General features: G+C 35.6%; 1 long non-coding RNA gene across 4 annotated transcripts in view; it reads right to left on the bottom strand.

The window, feature by feature from the left end:
* LOC144302482 (uncharacterized) overlaps nt 1-18,913 on the bottom strand; it is a 72,538-nt gene that overhangs the window by 49,608 nt on the left and 4,017 nt on the right. For all 4 annotated transcript variants that reach the window (XR_013369391.1, XR_013369388.1, XR_013369390.1 and 1 more), the window contains exon 2: nt 225-408. This is a non-coding gene — a long non-coding RNA (uncharacterized LOC144302482). The remainder of the gene's footprint in view (nt 1-224; nt 409-18,913) is intronic.

Here is an 18,913-nt window from a genome sequence, read left to right as displayed (position 1 = left end):
AAGGCCCCCAGTGGATGCCAGAAACTACAGATAGTACCAAACCCTATAGGTACTTGGTCTTTACCTATGCATACATACCTGTGATAGAGTTTAATTTATAAATTAGGCACAGTAAGAGTTTAACAACAATAACATAAAATAGAACAATTATAACAAAATGCTGTAATGAAAGTTAGGTGAATGTGGTTTCTCTTTCTCAAAATGTCTTACTGTACTTTACTCACCCTTCTTCTTGTGATGATATGAGGTGATAAAATGCCTATGTGATGAGATGAAGGGCGGTGGGTGATGATGTAGGCGCTGTGATGCACAGTTAGGCTACTATTGACCTGTGGATTCATCAGAAGGGAAATCATATGTTTCCAGACCACAGTTGACCACAAGTAACTGAAACCATGGAAAGTGAAACTGCAAATAAGGTGGGGAGGGGGGTCTACTGTAAATATTTGTTCATATTGATTAAAGAAACAATTAGTATGTAAAGGGCTAAAACTCAAAATCTCTGATGCCCGTGCCATAGCCCTAATAAATATGACAATTCCCACCTACGGTTAGTAGTCAATCACCCTTATTTAGATAAAGTTTGCATTATTGCTCTGTGCTCCACACAAAAATCTGTATCCTGAATATTTTGGATCCTTAAAACAAACAGGAAATAGGTTATTATAGTGAGGGCTTGAGACTTTTGGTTCTAGAATCAGTCCAATTTGGGTTTCAACGATAGCTCCTTAATTTTGTAGCTCAGTGAGTATCTAAACCCATCTCATTTGTAACATGGAATATTAAGAGTATCTGTTTCATAGAATTTTGCAGCTTTAAATAAAGTAATGCATTTTTCCATGGCAACGATTTCTAATAAAAGCCTCTCTAACCACATATTTTTAAATAACCATATATTTTATTCCTGCTGAGTAAATTTATAATTTGGATTCTTTTCCCAAAGATAAGGACAATAGATAGGAATTCTTTTCCCGCTTCATTTAAAAACTATGGACTGAGCCCAAATGTGCTTGATACATGGGACTGAAGCACATTTGATCCCAGCCCTCATGGATTTTCAATGATATGGAAATTACAGACAGAACTCAGTCCTAGTATATTGGGAAGTGCATTCATGAGCCATAACCAAGTCTCTTTAGTTAGCTTCTTAACTTGGGAAACTTCCTTTTCCTTAGAAAGTCTTTTTTTGATAGCTCAGCTCTTGATTATACACTAAGTCCTAAAGTTTTCATAGACTCTTTTTTTTTTTTTTCAAGTTTTCACATGACTCAAATAGTGCCAAAGTAATTAGTGGATCCTCAGAAACCTTCTCTATTTATCTACACATGTAAGACTAGTCTGGAGAATCTAGCCCAATTGCTCTTGCTATATAACTATTTATCAATATTTCCAAGGTTTTATCTCTTCTAAGCTTGAAACACACAACATTCAGTCCATTATATTCATTCTTTAATATTCTCACGTATGTATTGAACAAATAGTTATCGAATGTCTCTTTTATGCTAGGCCCTATTCCAGACACCGGAAATAAAATAGTGTGCAATACACTGAAGTTTCCTGACCATGAGGAATTTATATTCTACTGAGGAAGATACAATAAAAAATAAAGCAAAATGAAAAGATTACCATAAGGACATGGAAGAAAATAAAGAATTCTATGATAGAAAATAGAACAGTGCAGGGTGATAAAATAATTACATAGGATGAGAGCAAGAGAAGCCTTTCTGAGGAGAAAGCATTTTTCAGTTGATACCCAGAAATGAGAATGTGTCATTCATGTGAAGAACCTTCCAGGGGGGCAGGTTGACAGATATAGGACTTGGAGATGGGAGATAAGTTAGCATGTCTGGGAACATGAAGACGACTGGAGTTACTGATTAGAATAAACTAAGAAAGAATAGCATGAGGTGAGTTGAGGGTAGGCAGGGGCTAGGTGATATAGGGTTATGACCTATAAGGAATTGGGATGGTATATTCTAAGGGTATTAGGATACTCCTGAGAGGTCCAAAGCAGTGAAGTCACATGATTACTTTTACAACTGGATAATAGCCTACATGTATATGGCACTTACCAAGAATTATTCCAAATGCCTTTACATCTGTTATTAACTCATTTAATCCTCATGGCAACTCTTGAAGTAGGTATTATTATCATTCAATTTTATAGAATGGAATATTTACTGTGAGATTAAATATCTTGCCCAAGATTGCAAAACTAGTAAGTAGCAGAACTGAGATTCAAACCTAGGCGATTTAGTTCAGAATCTTTGTTCTGTATTTTACTATGTTGCATTAGTTTGTAGGTTTTGTCCAAACCCCTAAGCAGGGATGTTCAGCAAATATCTTGTGTGCTAGAATCAGTGGAAATAGCATACTTATTTGTAGTTATGGCAACATATTATACGTAGCTACTAAAATCATAGAATTGTACAATTTAAGGAGACATGAAAGATTGTTATATGATATTTATAATGACACTGTAAGAAGATAAGCAACTCATCTCAGATTGCACATAGCTAGTTACATAGGCATCATAAAAACTACCGGGAGTTTTGTTAGGGCAGACATAAATAATTTAAGCAATGAATATATGACTATATTTCAACATTCTTATGAAAATCAATATTGGGCTATGTAAATTAATCAGATTCACATGAGATCCTTTTAACAAAAGAAGGTTTAAATTATTTCATGATAAAGTATTGTTTCAAACTGGGGAAAACAGAATTCTCTTCAATACTGTATTACATAAACTTGCAAACATGAAATATCTGATATTGATTAAATAGATTAAATCAATGTTAGAGAAAATGCAAAGATAAATTTTACCTCATTTCTTCTTAAAAGCTACACATTCATAATAGGGTTGCTATAGTAGCAAAGATACTAATACATCTAAGAAGACAACAAGTTCTAATAAAGTTAACTGTCAAGATTCATTTAATGCATAATAGAAGATAATTTATAATCATAAAAATACAATAATAGATGAAGCATTGGTTAGACACAGTAGGCATTTACTGAATCCCAAACATTGAGTATTCACTCTGAGTCATGTAGCCTTGCAAAATGTATGCTAAGTTTCTATCCTTATGGAACCTATGTCTTAGGCAGGGGAACCAGTCAAAAAAATTAAACAGCAAAGCATCAAAAACTACTAAGACGAATAAGAGTTGTGAATTCATAAGTACAAAAACCAACACAAACTTTGCTAGTAAACAAAGTACAGTAGTCCTACTTAGGCATTTTGAGAATAAATAACATCATAGTTATCAGGAGCAGCTAAACATGGAGTCAATGTAAACAATTGGTCTGCAACTCACTTCAGGAAGTATATGGCACACCAAAGATGTGTTCATCTGTCACATTTCAAAACCCATCTTCATTATCATTCAGTATCTAGTAAACACCTCTCTCAATATGAGGACAGGCTGTGTTTCCATTAGATTGGAGTGATAGGATCCCAGTCCCAAGAGATTTACACAAATGACATGAAAAACAAAGAAAATTAACAGCTATGTCAAATACGTAACAGAAAATTGACCAAGTGGAAAAAGAAAGAATGTGTTTGACAAAGGCATTCACAAAATAGGCTATAGAAAGCAGGGTCACTTTGGAAGGGAGTAGTGGGGCGGGCGGGGGGGGGAATGGTGCTTGTCTTTGGCAGTTTGTTCTCAGGTCCATTTTTCATGCTTTTGCTTCTTTTTTTGTATCACAGCACCATGGAATCCTCTAAATTGTGTTTTCCTTGTTTTTTGTTGGTTGGTTGGTTTGTTTTTGTTTTTAATTAGGCAGCTTATACTAGTTTAGCCAATGGGAGGAAACAGTAGATGATCAGAAAACCAGAGGGAGGAAAGGGAAAACAAATACCTTTCTTGCTTTCCCTTTGCTTACAGTAGTGTCTTTCATTTGCTGGGATGTCTTCCTTGTTCCAGATCCTTCTAGATGGTTCTATTGTAATTCCAGCTCTTACCAGGTGACTCCAAGTGCCTGGGTGCCACAACGCTATCCCTTCATCTAGATCTTCTAGTCTAAAAACAGTGGCTCCTTCCTGATGTGTCTCTGCTGCTTCAGTATCTCTAATTAGCATTTCAGTTTTTACAAGACTATACTCAATGCCCTGTAATAAATCCATCTGTTTTAAAGAAGTAGGTTTCCTTTTTTTACTGGCTGGATACTGATACAGAAAAGACACAGAGTAATGTAGAAGAATCTATACATATTTTAAGTTCTTAGAATATTGGTCTGTCCTTTGGGCTATCTGAGATTGGGAGAAAGATGTAAGCATTATATGCCTCCAGTTCCCATTAATTCCTCCTTCTATTCATTTGCCAATATATAAAATGAAAATTCTAACATCTACATTCTAGGATTATTTTTTTAAAAGATTTTATTTATTTATTCATGAGAAACACAGAGAGAGAGGCAGAGACATAAGCAAAGGGAATAGCAGGCTCCCTGCGGGGAGCCCCATGTGAGACTTGATCTCAAGACCCAGGGTAATGACCTGAGCCAAAGGCAGATGCTCAACCACTGAGCCACCCAAGTGCCCTACACTCTAGGATTATTGTGAGGATAAGATAAAGTTATGCAAAAGAAGTTCTTAGCATTGTACCTGTCTCATAGTAGGCCTTCTAAGTAATACTTTACTTCTTTCCATGATTTCTTTTTGCCTCCAGTCATTAATATCACACTTATACCCTCCATGAAGTGGCTCCTACTATACAGGGTCTTGGCTAAGACCTTTGTGTGTATGTATATGTATATGTATACATATATCTATGCATGTCTGTATGTGTGTGTATATATACATATGGATTTTTAAAATTTAATCATTACAGTAGTCCTAAGAGTTAGTTGCCGTTATTATATCCTTTTTCAGGTAAGGAAACAGGCTCAAAATGCTAATTGACATGTCTGAAGTCATATAGTTACCAAAGGTAGAGCCAGTATTCAAATTTATGTCTGCCTAATTCTAAAGTCTGTGGTCTTTACTCTTCTAAATGACCTTCTATCACTATAAAGATGGATCATATCTGGCTCTCAGATACTCTGAAACCAGGAAAAACACATAATTCCAATATTCCCAACTATTCCTCAACTTTTTACCTAAGCTGTTTTTTAGGGTCACCTATGGCTTTGGAAACAAGGCTTTTACCACAATGTTAGTGATGGATAACATAGCATATGAGATTGAAGTGTAATTTTAAGATCAATCAGAATGTCATAAAATATCTGTATAGTATATAGTATTTAAGAAAAATAAAACACTAAATATGGAAGGGTATTAAGTATATTGTAAGAGTATATGAAGGTTTGGCACAAAAGTATTTATAGTTTTTTTAAAGGGAGGCAAAGAAAGACATTTGTTTTTGAAATTATAAGATTATAGACATTTTTTAGTAGCCATCACACAAATAATAATGTCTGAATTATATATTTGTGAAAAAAATATAATTAAAACCATGAGAGGAATATTCTTTCTTTTTTTTAAGACTCTGCTTCAGCAAGATGTGAAAAAGAGAAGAGGCTATGGAAACTCCTCTGATTCCAGATATGATGATAGAAGAGGGCCACCAGGAAACCCTCCCAGAAGAATGGGTCGAATTAATCATCTATGTGGCCCTAGTCCTCCTCCAATGGCTGGTGGATGAGGAAGGTAAATGTCTGCTCTAAGAAGCAGACAACTGGACATGCGCATTAATAACAGAAGGAAACCATCAAGAAGTAGAGTGCTGACCATACTGGACAAGTAATTGAATGTGTATGCCCAAATAAGGATTGCTCTGTGCCTTCACAGATGAATGAGGTCGTGCTGGGAATTCCCTCCCCAGGGATCTGGCATGACTGACATGCAGTTGTATAAATGCACATGTTTGTCTCATAGTTTTATGAAAGTATTAATATAGTTTTTTTAACACTGAAAGCAGATTTATTGAAACAAATAATCCAAAAATGTGAAATAACCATGCCAAAGACCCTCCAGGAGACATGGGATGACATAGTAGGAATATGAAGCAAGAACAAGAAATCAATAAGAGATACCAAGTGGAAATGTAACTATAAAAAATATAACTGAAGTAAATAATGAGATAAATGGCAAGATAAATTTGAAGAAAAATGAAATGGTAAATTAGAAAATCAGACGGAGGAAACCATAGAAAATATAAAAGGAAAGCATAAAGATATTAAAAATAGAATAGACTATAGTAGGACAGTATCGTGAGACAGTAAAGAAGATAATCCCTAACTTTGCCTGGGAAACCCAAGAAAAGCCTAAGGAACAGAACTCTTGAACCGAGACGTAAAGAATGGTAGGAGCTCGCCAGGTGGGCATTGAAAGCAAAACCATTTCAGGCAGAAAACACCAGTACGCACAGATGCATGGAGGCATGAACGAACATAATTGCCGTGATTTGGGAAGGGCAGGGAGGCTGGCATGTCTGGAGCAAAGGCCACTCAAAGGAAAGTGATGATGGCTGATGTGGAAAGGCAAGCAAGAGTCGTGTTGGAAGGATTCTGGGGAGGTACATAGTATAATTGTCCCCCATTTTAAATCTGAGGAAGCTAAGTGAAGCTCAGACAGCTTGAGTGAGTTACCCCAGGTCAGGCCTCCAACTTGGGGGCTCAGGTTTTTTAAGACTCTGTGTATATAAGTATATGTTTATATGTTTATTTATGTGTATACATATATATACACAAATATATATATATACATATATATATTTGATAATTAAAGAAAAGATCACCAGAATAGGTTCCTAAGCACAATTATGTATTTAATTGAAGAAGATACCACAACACATTCAAAATTGTTCTATGAAGAATAGTAGTGCTTTATTAAAATAAAAAAAAAATTACTACCAAAAAAAAACCCAACAACAAACTTAGGAAGTTGTTCATGAATCATGAAAGACTTTAAGAAAGTTTAATCAGCAGTATTGGCGAGAGGGAGAATTGATTGCATTGCAGGAGGGGGAAACACCAGAAAAGTAAATTGAAATAAGATGTGTGGATCACTGAACTAGGAAGACTATCCATGAAGAAACAGATTTTTTTTAGAATAAATTTATTTTTTTATTGGAGTTCAATTTGCCAACATACAGAATAACACCCAGTGCTCATCCCGTCAAGTGCCCGTCACCCATTCACCCCCACCCCCTTCCCTCCTCCCCTTCCACCACCCCTAGTTCGTTTCCCAGAGTTAGGAGTCTTTATGTTCTGTCTCCCTTTCTGGTATTTCCCACACAGATTTAAAAAAAAAAAAAAGGAGGAGAAACGTGCAGAATATCTTCAATCACAGAAATGAAGTGTGAATCAAGAATATAGTGGGTAAAAAAAAAAAAAGAATATAGTGGGTTTCTCGCCTCTGCTTAGATGTAGAGTGTGAAAGAGCGTCACTACAAATTTACAAGAAAAAAATTGGATAACCTAAAAATTCACAACTTTTCTTGAACCCCTACAAGGGTGAAAGTTGCAGAGCAACCAACTAACCTAAAATCTAAGTAAAGACAGATACTTCCAAGGAGAGAAGGATATGAGTACTTGCTTCCCTGGGACAGACACTGAGTGACATACAAGCAAGTAAGAAAAATTCACTAAAATTTCTTTTTTAATGAATTGCCACAGGCCAAGCATTGGTTAGCATGATAGTATAGAAGACTAGAAACCACAGATACAGGGAAATTAGCAATTTACAGAAACTTCTTCAGTGGACTTCATTCAGTGTTTACAAAGAAAGATTTGGGCTGGTACAAGACAGGAGAAAGCTTCTACCCTGGAGCATGTAGGGGAGGGGATAGCAGTGGATATGAACAAGTCATTAAGTGCCACCCAGGATCCTTTTTTCTGCTCCCTCCTATAGAACAAAAGCTTTAAACCTCTGTGGCTAGAGCAGCAAACTCTACTGCCTTCAGGGCACCAGTAAAGAGCCAGTATAGCTGGGGGAAGGTAGGAGATAATACCCTCTACCCTTGGGACAGAGGCAGGAAAATGTACTGGGTCTAGACCTTCCCTACCACTGAGGAGGGAAGAATCATTAAAAAGATCCCAACCCCAGTACATACCAAGATTGAGGATCCAGGAAAACAAACCTCTTCACTTTCCTCCTCCCACCCCTCACCAGGTGTCTATTGTTGGGTGGAAAAAGAGAAGGTGGTAAGAGAATTTTGAAGCACAGGCTCAGTGTGGTTTTGTTAGAGTATCTCCCTCTCAGCTTTGAATATCATTCAGAGATACACCTGAATAATGCCTTATGGTATTTTGCTACCCTTAATTTGGTTGAAAGTCATATTTATTAATTGTATAATTGAACTAAAACCTCAGTGTGATTCTAGTATAACTTTTACTCAGCTAAATCTTATTTTTAAAACAGGGCAAAAATTCCATCTTGGCTCTTAGTTGATTTCATGTTGAATCTCACTCCAGTCTTGAACATAGGTTGAGGAGGTGATTTAGCTGAGTTTTAGGCCCCATGCCCACTCTTCTGTACTCAGCACTGATGGGGTGGGCATCTGCCAACTATGTTTCCTATGATCTGTTGCTAGCTGGATTTCTATTAAGTCTATGTTCTGCCAATAGGAAGACTTGTGAAAGGTCAAAAGATTGAGAGAAAGCTTTTTGTTTTGAATCCAATAGTATGGCACTTGGTGGTGGTTGTTGGAAATTGCAGTGTCTACAGCACAGGTAGGATGATTTTTGGTTCAGCAGCGTGGATGGAGGTAGTACCTATTGAGAAGTTCCAGCCATGGTCAAAGTAATTCCCATTTAGCAGATCCAGAACTGGTCATGATGGTGTATCTGGCAACTTGGCTGCAGGTGCTTAGACTCTAGTCCATAGTTATAATCAACTTTGGAATTTACATTATCCATTTTTTAAAAAAAAATTATTTATTTACTCATGAGACACAGAGAGAGGCAGAGACATAGGCAGAGGGAGAAGAAGGCTCTCTGCGGGGAGCCTAATGTGGGACTTGATTCTGGGACCCCAGAAGGGGGTCTGGGCTGAAGGCAGACACTCAACCACTGAGCCACCCAGGTGCCCCTCAAGTTTTTTCTTCTGCAGTCACCTTTCCTTTCTCTTTTACAATTTCACTCCTTTAAATACCTTTATAGACAACTCCTTGCTTTTAATTCCCTCTGATTGATATTCCTACAGTGATTTCTTTATTCCTAATATATTTGGTCTTAATTCATAGACATTTAAGACTAGGAGTAGTGGAGTAGTTGGAACACAGTACTGGGACTGACTTGCCAATGAAGGCAAAGAGTTTTGTGTCTAATATATATTATCTGACAAAGAGAAGTCCTAATCACACTTATGCAAAGTTAAATTTGAAGTGAAAAGGTGAGTATTGATTTAATGGTGCCATTTTTTAGACTGTTGACCTTCCCTTATTGATCTGTCATCAGTAAAGTGGAATTAATATGGCTATTTCTTAACAAAATGAACATTTCCCCACATATTTGTGGGAATATCTGTTCACACTTGTATCTAGGCCTTTGGACATGGGAATTTAATCTCTTCCTTCTTCCTCTGTGCCTCAAAGATTAATAGATACTTCATCTGTGAAGCCTTCTTTGACATATTTCCTCAATGCTTCAAAGATTAATAGGTACTTTGTCTGCCAAACCTTCTTTGACATAGCTCTTCCTCCCTGTTGTGTGCCTATGCCATGAGCTTTCCTAGTACATGTACTTTATTGTCAGAACATTTAACTGGCTTTATGATATTTGCTTAATTGTTTTTACAAGTGAGTTCCATGAGGGCAAAAAAACCTTTTTCAACTTCCAACCATACTGCAGTGATAATTCCAATTGCTTCTTTGGATCATGGCCCATCTACCTGTTGCCAGAATAATTGTTGAGTTCTGGGATGACTCCAAATATCCATTAAGTTACACTGCCTCCTATCTCCAACAGTACAGGAAACACAAAAAGCATAAAATATGTTTCTAAACCCTAAAGAACAGACAACTGCTTGTGAAATTGAGGCATGTGGAAACTGAGAAACAGCTGTTGTGTGAGCTGTAGGAGGACTTGTGCCACAAATCATAGTCCTTCACTGACCCCAGACACTTCTGTCATGAGTAATCTTCCTGGACTTTTCCTTTTCATAGAGAGAGATGTGAATGTAGGATGCCAGGTCCCATATGGACAAACTTACCTGCAGCTTTTTCTTTATTACTTTAAATTCATAAGGTCCCCAAGAGAAGTTTATGCAAATATGCCAGAGGTATTTTGTCACAAGTGACATTTGCATGACAATCTTTCAAGTGGTAAATTTCTACTTTCACGTACAGAAGAATTACCACTAATTTGTCTTTTCCCAACTTAATACATGCTGTCACAACAGCACTTTGGTCTGGCTATGACTTACGGAAGCTTGTAACATTTGACTTTCTTTTTTTAAAATGTGGAACAATGGTTGGGAAGCTTTCTAACCATAAGGCGAGAGTGCAGAATGTCTTTCTCTTACAATCTTTATGTCTAGTGACAAGAACATTTGCCAGAAGCTGTTCCAAAAAAGCCAACTCCCACTAGATGTAGTAAAAGTATAAATATAGACTGATTTTATTTGGAAATTGACTCATGCTTTTTACATAATTGCAACTAGATGAAATTAAAGCTTTAGAGATTTGAAATTCCAATCAATCTGATCTGAAATAAATGTAAATCCTGCAATAAGTGAATAAATTGCACATTTGCAAAATGATAAATGGCAGTTATCGAATTCGACTAAGCAATATTAACCAATAAACTTGAAACATTGAGAAGGGGAAAAATTACATTTGATTGCATATCAGTAAATCCTGCGGGGGGCGGGGGGAGACGTTTTGTTAAAGGTTATGGAAATTGTACAGCAGGCATGTTAAATTATCATGGATGGGAACGTGTTCCTTACTTGGGTACTTACTCTGACTTCTTGTTCATGTCAAACTAAATTCCAGTTTAAAGTTGTAATGTACTAAATTCCATCTCCACTAAATTTATATGACGGGCTTGTCACTTCTGATGACAGTTGTCTTCAGAAATGAGCCTTTCTACCAGCTTTTGACATGTGACTGTAAAAATTTACGTGAAATTTAGATCTTAGTGCTGTGGATTTTTTTTAAACAAGCTTTTATTCACTGGATAAGTTTACTTTGACAAAAAAAAATGAACACTGAGAAATTCTTTAAATTAGAATGTTCTTCCTTGATACAAATTCTACTTGGTTCCAAATATTGCTCAATAACACAGTAGATTCATCTACAATAGTTTTACTATGCATTATCCTGGCCAAGGTTATGCTTTTGGATTGTATATTTTATGAACAAAAAGATTTGGAATTATAGCTCCCTTAGGACTAAAGGAATACATGCAAATGATAGTTCAATGTGTTTGGTTATAAGCATCCAAACAATGAGTCAGATACTCCTTCATGTAAGTCTGTTTCAGACTTTGATTGGATAAAAATGAATGAAACCCAATCCTTAAAGAATTTATAGTTTATTAGGAAAATCAGATAGGTTTGCAAATAATTTCAACTCAGGACAGAACTTTACAATCACTTAGGTGAAATACAGATGAGGCCATAGGAGAATTCAGGTGATAAAAATAAAACTTTTGGCTGAAGAATGAAGGAACTCAATTTTACAGCAGGTTGAATTCTGTGTTGGAAAGAATATGTCCAAGTCCTAACTCTCAGTACCTGTGAATGTGGCTTAATTTGGGAATTTATAGCCTTTACAGATGTAATTAAGCAAAAAAAAGAAAAAAAAAATCTCTAGATTAGATAATTTTAAAGTTAACTTGGGCCCTAATCCAATGACTGGTGTCCTTATAAGAAAAAAGAAAGATTTGAGACCCAGAGACACAAGGGAGAAAACAAAGATTAAATTACGCTGCCATAAACCAAGAAAGACTGGAGTCCCAGAAACTAGAAGGGATAAATGAGAATTCTCCCTTAGAGCCTTCAGAGAGAGAGTGGCGCCCTGACAACATTTTAATTTTGTATTCTGGCCTCCAAAATTGTTAGAGACAATTTCTGTTATTTTAAGCTCTGAAGCTTGGAGTAATTTGTTATAATAGCCCTAGAAAATGAATATAATACCATCACAGAGATGACATATGAGTTGGATCATGAAGGATGGATTGTGTCTGGACATTCAGAGCCTATTACAGACCAAGATGTATGGCATCCCTTGCAGAGGGAATACTTGAGTAAAGACTTGGAATTGGGAATGTCTGAAAGAAAGAGGAAGTGAGTTTTTTTTTAACATCCTAGAATAATAAATGAATGATGTGGGGAAGTAGAAGAGAGCAAAAGAAAATGGAGATGGAAGTATGGGAAGAAAAAGAAAAAGAATTGTGAAAGGAACAGAAAGGTTGAAACTCAGGATAGGGACACCTGGGTTGCTCAGTGGTTGAGTGTCTGCCTTTGGCTTAGGTCATGATGCCGGGGTCCTGGGATTGAGTCCTATATGGGGCTCCCTGCTCCACGGGGAGCCTGCTTCTTCCTCTGCCTATGTCTCTGACCTTCTCTCTCTGTGTCATAAATAAATAAATAAATAAATAAATAAATAAATAAATAAATTTATATCTTAAATAAAAGAAAGGAAAAGAAAAGAAACAAAACCCAGCATGGAAGCCATTGGAGAAGAAATGCACCAGAATAATGAAAAATACTCTATTGGCTGAGGAGCATGAGACCTAGAGAATGCGATTCCTCATCACTCGTGTCCCTCTGAAGCACAGACATGAGAGGGAGAATATTTTTGATAGGGAACAGCCAACCACTCCATTTGCATGCAAGCGTACTCTAATAACATAAGAAATAGATTAATCTTGTTTTAAGTTTTTATGCAATTTTAAAATCAGAAAGTGTGATGCCTCCAGTTTTATTCTTCTTGCTCAAGATTGCTTTCATTATTTGAGGTTTTGTGGTACAATATGAATTTCAGGATTGTTTATTCCATTTCTTAAAAGAATGCCATTGAGATTTTGATAGAGATTGCATTTACTCCTTAGATCGTTTTAAGTAATATGGAGATTGTATAATATTAATTCTTCTAATTCATGAACACAAAATGTCTTTCCTTTTATCTGTATCTTCTTTAATTTCTTCTATCAATGTTTTATCATTTTCAGTGTACAGTCTTCTACCTATTTGGTTACATTTACTCCTAAGTATTTTATTATTTTCGTTGTTATTGTAAATGTGATTCTTAATTTCCTTTTATTTATTTTTTTAAGATTTTATTTATTTATTCATGAGACACAGAGAGAGAGAATGAGGCAAAGATACAGGCAGAGGGAGAAGCAGGCTCCATGCAGGGAGCCTGAGGTGGGATTAGGGGCACTAAACCGCTGAGCCACCCGGGTTGCCCTTAACTTCCTTTTCAAGTAGTTTGTTGTTTATGTACAGAAATGTAAATGTTTGTCAACAGATAATTCAATCTTAAAAAATAAGAAAATTGTACCTTTTCAACAACATGAATGAACCTGGAAGTCCTTATGCTAAGTGAAATAAGCCAGACACAGAAAGACAAACTGCATGATCTCATTTATATATGAAATCTAAAATAGTCCAAATGATAGAGGCAGAGAGTAGAATGGTGGTTGCCAGGTGCTGGGGGAAGGGGATCTGGAAAGCTATTGATTAGAAAGTACAAAGTTTTGGGATGCCTGGGTGGCTCAGGGGTTAAGTGTCTGCCTTTAGCTCAGGGCGTGATCCTGGAGTCCCTGGATTGAGTCCCTGGATCGAGTCTCACATTGGGCTCTCTGCATGTAGCCTGCTTCTCCCTCTGCCTCTCTCTCTCTCTCTCTCTCTCTGTGTGTCTCTCATGAATAAATAAATAAAATCTTAAAAAAATTAATTAATAGAAAGTACAAAGTTTCAACTACTCAAGATCAATAAGTTTTGGCGATCTAAGGTACAGTAATATGACCATAATTAAGAATATCATATTGTATATTTGAAATTTGCTAAAAGGATAGATCTTTAGTGTTCTCACCATACACACACACAGACACCCAAGAAGGTGATAACTATGTGTGGTGATGGATATGTTAATTTGCTTGATTATGGTGGTATTTTACAATGTATAAGAAAACATCAAATTGTATGCCTTAAACATATACAATTTTTTATTTGTCAATTATACCTCAATAAAAGCTGAAAAATATGTCTTTACATAATTTAAAAGGTTTTGTACATAAACTGTTTTTCCAATAATTAGTTTCCTGATCAATTTCCTTTTTGTTTAGGATTTACTACTTTATGCTTTCTTCTGTGCTAACCTCAATCCACTTACCTTTCTTATCTTATGTGGGTTTGTTTGAATTGTTTCATATCTTCCAAGAGAGAAAAATGTATTACTTTACTTTCTTATCTTTCCACTGATATTCCTTCAGAGATAAACATTTTTTTTTATTTCAAACAGTTTTTTATAAGACTTTTTAAAAGTAAAATCAGACATTTTGAATTATGGATTAAGTAATAATTGAGAAACATGTGACACAATTCAATGATAAGTCTCTTTGCCTCACTACTTTGATTTTTAAGCATAGAATATTGAAGATTGGAAAACACTTTTATATACATTATCTTATTTGCTCATTTGCTCTTTATAATAGTGAGCAATGGTATACTAATAAGCTGCTTTATTTTTTGTTAAAGTCCTGATTTATAGTACATGACAATTTCTGTGGCATAGACATTCCAACCATGGCCAATTTCAACCTACCAATGATTTAGAAGTGGGCTTGTAAAATTCATGAATATTTACCGATCAGCTCTTGCAGTCAATCAGCTTCAGCACATTACTGAATATTGGGATTTATATGCCCATTTTATCAAAGAAAAACAGGAGCCAAGACAGACTGAGGAACTTTCTCAAAATCACACAGCTAGCATGGAGCTCAAGCTATCCCATTCTGTGCAATAAATTTTTTATACCATGACTCCCTTTATTCCAAACAATAGCAAGTTTTCATCAAAATTGCCTTATTGTAGATCTCTTGCCTATTCATAAAATAATTTGAAGTATATACAGATTAAAATATATCTTTAAAAAAATAAAAGGCATCTATAGACAAAACTAAATGATTATATTAAAATGAAGCAAGGCAGTCAACAGCAAAAAGTATGGATATTTATTTACACCAACATTTTTTTTCTTGCAGAAATTTGTCATGAGGTCTATTGTTTGGAGAACATTTAATGAGAGCAAAGTGTAGCCCTCTAGTTATGATTTTATAAAATATGCAAACTAAATGTTTTCTCATAGGTGTTCAAAGGCAAACCATCTAATATTTACACAAAACTCATGGAGGCAGTTGTGTAAAGATTGAGATATAGGAGATTAATAGAAAAAAAAAAAAAAACAACTGCGAGAAGTAAGCCTTCTCTTAGACTGACCTCAAATAAGACATTTTTAAAGGCAACTTTTATTCAAAACAAATTGATAATCTACTTTTTTATAGGTCTATGAGGCCACTAATCTATATTTCTCAATAAAATGATAGGGAAAAGTTTCAGCATAAGACATAAAAGGCAGAGGCTGTTTCATATTTGGAAAGTTGAACAGCAGGAATATATGTTCAGAAGATGATCAGAGTACTTTAGCTGAGAAATAAGTTACAGATTTTGTCATAAGGAAAGACTATTATTTTCCAAAATAAGCCTGAAATTTTCTCCTTCCTACCCACCTCCCCAAACAAATCATCATTCCATTTGTCATTCATTTATTTATGCGTTCATTCAACAAATAACTACGTGACCACTATAGTATGAGGTATCCTGTTGGCAACTGATGATAAAGTTTGCTGTCTAATCACAACATCCTTGTAAGAAAGAAATATTTTCTACTCGAAAGAGCAATACATCATTTTAAAAATTGTGGGCATTACTTATCTGATTGGATTACAATTTAAATAAATATTTCAAATCAATGTTTACCAAATAAATTTAGAACAGAATTTAAAACTAGGGCTGCTTCTTCTGCTGCTCTCCTTCTCATTTGGTCATTCCCATCACCCCAGCTCTCCAAGAGGAGAACAATGTTCTACACCATCTACCAGACACCAAGTACTGCGAGTCTGTCAGGTTAGATATTTTGGCCCCTACCACTCTCAGAAATCAAAACAGAAATGAGAAAACCTCTTTGGCCATGTGGTTAGTCTGTCTGGCTTTTCTCTCTGGAGCCACACTAACAAGGTCAGTTTCCTCCATCAGTCACCTCATCTTAAGAATGTCAAACTTAATACTTGTTGCCTAGGAGCTGGAATGCTTTGCACTCAAGCCTGCCTGAACTGTGACTGCCTCTACTTGAGGTGCTCATTCTCTTTTGTAATTAAAATTGGTCTTTGGGTGTGCTATTGAGTCCCTTGTTGCTTCGGGTTCCAGCTGTGCTACTTTTGATTAATAACACGTCCAGATTGTATGATGATAACCTGCTGTGATCAGGATTACTGTGTAAGTGCACAGAAACTGATAGAAAATTAATCAACTAATTGCATAACACCTAAAAAAAATTAATTGCGGCTTTGCTTTTAAAAAAATAGAAAGATCAAATGTGTACAGAATCATTATAAGTAATATCAAAGAAAACCAAATTAACTCAGTTCATTTAAACAATCATAATAGGATCCAGTGCTTTATAAAATCAGTGGTACACATAAAACACTTTTTAAATGGCGGTTCTAATGACCTACAACCAATTAGGAGAAGGCAATATGCCTACTCTAAGCACAAACTGCCATTATGTAGAGTTATCAGTACAAGGATAGAGACTAGGGAATATTTTTATGTGCTGAATCTTCAGCGTGAAATAATATATTTATTTGACACTGTTTTTTTTAGAAAGGTTTTTATCTAGAAGGACACAATAGCTAGTTGTTAAAAATATGACTCTGAAAATAAAATGCCAGGATTTTACTGCTGTGGCACAAAGTTGTGTAACTTTGGGCAAGTTATTGTAATGTTTCTATGCCTCAGGGTTTTTTTTTTTTTTAATCTTAAAATGTGGATATGTAAAGACCACGCTTCATGGATTATGTGAGGACTAAATGAGTTGATTCTTATAAATTACTTAGAGCACTATTCATCATGTTCTAGGGAAAAACTAAGTGTTAGCTCTTATCTGAGGGCTGTTCTCAGGGCCAGTTTCACAGGTGTGTGAACTGTACCCATGCTCTGAAGGACCATGCTTAGTTTAATGCTCCACTATTGCTGCCTTAAAATTCTTAATACTATTTAAACAAAGAGCCCCACATTTTCATTTTGCCTCACTGCCCAAATCCTAGTTCCTACCTTAGGATCTGGATAATTATCAAAGTGAGCTTACTCCCTGACACCAATTTTTTTTTTCTTTCCTATCACTAACTTCTCACTTCTAGAATCCAAGGAAGAAGGACTATTAAATGAACTTTTGCATATTATAGAATGATACATACATAAGGCCAATTTCATTGTGCCCCCTCCATCATATTTTCTTTTCCTACAGTTAGGCATAACACAAGCTATTCTGGTAGACACATATGATTGCACAACTTTGCTTTATCTCACCTAAAAGAAAAGAACATTCACGGCAAAAGAGCATTTTTAACATAAGTTGTATGAGAAGCAGATGTATTTTTCACATTTTACTTAAACTAAGAAATAGGTTTCAATGTTAACCAATCTTTATGTCTGGAAGATCTAAATATGGTTCCAATATTGTTCTAGTTTTGTGGTATTATTATAATGCATTGGTGAATACTGAGTCATGATGGCAATAGATGACCAATGTTCTTCCCATGCCATTCATATTATTTGTGTATGTGTGGTGTATGTGTAAGAGGTGTTGAAGTATATGTATATGAGAGGGAGTATGGGAGAAAGGCACAACTGAATTACCAAAAAAAAAGAAAAGGAGAAGGAAGAAGAAGAAGAAGAAGAAGAAGAAGAAGAAGGAGAAGAAGAAAGACCATTAGCTGATCATCCTCTAAATTTGGAATGTTCATTTTAAGGCACAAGCATTCAATATGAGATGTTTGTTGTCAAGCCATCTGGAGTGATATTGTCATTATACATGGCTAATTGTTAAACCTTTCTGTCCATATATATGCATCAGGGATATAAAATATCATGAATCAATTTTCATCAAAATAAACTCATGTAAAATACTGACAAATTTTAATCAATTATCTATAAGAAAACAGTAAGAAATTAAATTATAAAATACAAATAAGAGGAAAAGAGGAAAAACTCTCCATCACAATATAATTGAATAAAAGTCTTGGCTTAAGAGTGACTATAACTTATCAACCACTGTATTCTGTGCAGAGACCCTCTTATTATGTTCCTGTGTTGTTGGCATTATTGTAGCTCTCAAACATTAACGACATTCCAGGCACTGTGCTATAAATAGATAAATGATTGATAGATTAGATAGATAGATAGATAGATAGATAGATAGATAGATAGAATTCATTTGCCTTAACAGAATACTACAAACTGGGTGGCTTTAAGAACAAAACTTTATTGCCTCACAGTTCTGGAAGCTACAAGTCTATAATCAAGGTTTAACAGGATTGGTTCCTTCTGAGGGCTATGACAAGAGAATCTATTCCAGGCCTCTCTCTTTGGCTTATAGATGGCAGTCTTCTTGTGCCTTTTCTCACTGTCTTTTCTCTATGCAGGTCTAAGTTGGTTTTTCTGTTTGTAATGCAAGTTCCTGACTTAAGCTTTGATTTTTGAGACATCCACTGCAAAGATGGCTATCTCCAATAAACATACTGCCAGCCATACATTAGAGAAAGAACCAGGCTGCCCCTGCTCCCAGACTCCTTTATCTTAGAGATCTTGGTTGATTTTGAGAACTGTCCATGCACTTTAAATTCCTGCTTTTAGTATTAGATTCACCAATAAAGAGTGAGCTCACTTCTA

The sequence above is a fragment of the Canis aureus genome, chromosome 2 (assembly GCF_053574225.1).
Source record: "Canis aureus isolate CA01 chromosome 2, VMU_Caureus_v.1.0, whole genome shotgun sequence".
In the NCBI taxonomy this organism is placed as follows: domain Eukaryota; kingdom Metazoa; phylum Chordata; class Mammalia; order Carnivora; family Canidae; genus Canis; species Canis aureus.
This window is presented reverse-complemented; position numbering and strand designations above follow the sequence as displayed.